The following is a 2,074-nucleotide window of genomic DNA, read 5'->3' as shown; positions in this document are numbered from 1 at the left end:
ATGTGGTGCTGGGGGATTGAACCACGGTCCCTGTGCTTTGCTAAGCTTGTTCTAAGTAGGTGCTTTAGACCACTGAGCCATCTCACCAGCCCCCCTCATCTTTTTAATCTCAGTCTCCTCCAAAGAGCCTCGGTCATCTCCCACATGGCTTGTGTACCAGTCCCATTATCCAGTAGCCTTGACATAGAACCTCAGCAAGTCTAACCGTGGTAGAGCGTTATTGTGGAGGGAAGGATTCTTGTTTCCTGGTTGTGCCAAGCTCCTCCAGATTCTCCCATTAGAAATAGAAGCTGACTTCCTACCTTATAAATTTACCTGCCTCAGACAACAGAAGTTCTGCCTACTGTCCAGGGATTAGTAGTCAAGGGAGGGGTTAAACAGTGTTCTTGTGGATTGTTTATTTGCCTCTGCCTTTCAGAAATACTAATTGGGTTCAAGATACATTGACTATGCCCTTGGATGGAGAATCACCTGGATAAAAGGGTTTGGGAGAAGTCAGCAAAAAACAGTGACCACGGATAACTAGTGTATGGTAATGAAACCTTTTGGAGAGAATACCATGTTCCATCTTTTTGCCCAAAGCAAGATAGCTGTTCTGTAATATTTATACTAAGGTATGAGAGAAGAAATAAAGATAAAAAGGATACAAGGAAAAGTCATAATTTAAAAATTGTTTTTATACTTGATGTCAGAACACAAAGTTATTCAAAGTTACAAAGTCTTTTTTTTCCTCCTGAAAAACATTAAAAAAAAAAAAAAGATTTCTAAGTCTTAAAGACACAACAAACCTGTAAGATAGGGCCTTCCTTGCTTTTCGCCTATAAAACAGGCCATTTCCTTTCCTCTCTAAATTGAGCCTGGATTTTATTTTTCTTTTTGCTTCCAAAATATATTTTATTTTACCAGAAACATTCTAAGAAAACATTTAATTTTTCTGCAGACTCATCATCCAGTTATCCTAAAGCAGTTACTTCTCAAACCACTTGAAAGTAACTGAGTTAAACAGATTTAGCAAAGAAGAAGATGTATATTTCATACATATGCAAATGGAAGGTGAAATATGGAACCAGTCGTGATGAGAAATCATAAAAAGATAATAAGCAAAATTAGGAATCTCAGTTTTAAAATGAAATTCTATGGTAATATATTTTTACCATTGTTACATCTTTGTTTTATCTATGTTATGTCTTTAAGGAAAGTGGAAACACACATTTTATCATAGTCTCACATTTTCACTCTCATCGGATATTGTAAATTAGTAAAAATGTATGAAAGCATGTTATTTCATGAAACTTGGAAAAGTTAGCTGTAGTGTTATTAAGATACAAAGAAACAAGTATCATTTGATAAATGTCTATAATGCTTTAAGATTTTGATACTTATCACATATCACCAAACAAGTTGCAAATTTCAATCAGCTATTAGAATGCATCATATGCTTTCTTTTTGTATGTATTTGGTACAGGGTCTCACTATGCAGCTCGAACTCATAGTGATCCTCCTGTTTGCAGCCTCCCCAGTGCTGGGATTACAGGTGTGCACCACCACATGCTGGGTCTTGATCCCCAGCACAGTGCGCCCAGGCGTGGGGCTGGTATGGCATATGGTTCTGGGGATTAAATCCTAGTCCCTGTACGTGCCTAAGCAGAGCCTGGATTTTCTATAGATTCTCAAACTCTGCAGATCTCCAACCGAAGAACACATAAATATCCCCAGCCCCAGACAATAGTGCCCCTCACTGATTAGTGTTTACACACCCTTCTGCCTGTCTACCTCTTTCTACTTGCCACATCTGCTTATGCCTCTCACTAACAAATCCAGCAATTTGCTTCCCTGGTAGCCAAGAACCTTCTCTGTGGATGGGGGTAAATTCAAGTCCCCATGTCCTTTTGGTGAAGTACGTCAACAGAACCCCACCTGGTGACTGTGTAGTGAATGCTAAGGTCAAGGAGAGCAGGGGTCCTGAGGCCTTTACTTACTTTCCACTTGAACTTCAAGTGTCTTAAGTTCTTCAGGTCCCGCTTTCCCAATAAGTCAAAGAAAACATCACACTATACAGTGTCTTAGGACTTTC

The sequence above is a fragment of the Octodon degus genome, unplaced genomic scaffold, assembly GCF_000260255.1.
Source record: "Octodon degus isolate 3935 unplaced genomic scaffold, OctDeg1.0 scaffold00293, whole genome shotgun sequence".
Lineage (NCBI taxonomy): Eukaryota > Metazoa > Chordata > Mammalia > Rodentia > Octodontidae > Octodon > Octodon degus.
The sequence above is the reverse complement of the archived record's forward strand: the minus strand, read 5'-3'. Positions refer to the sequence as shown.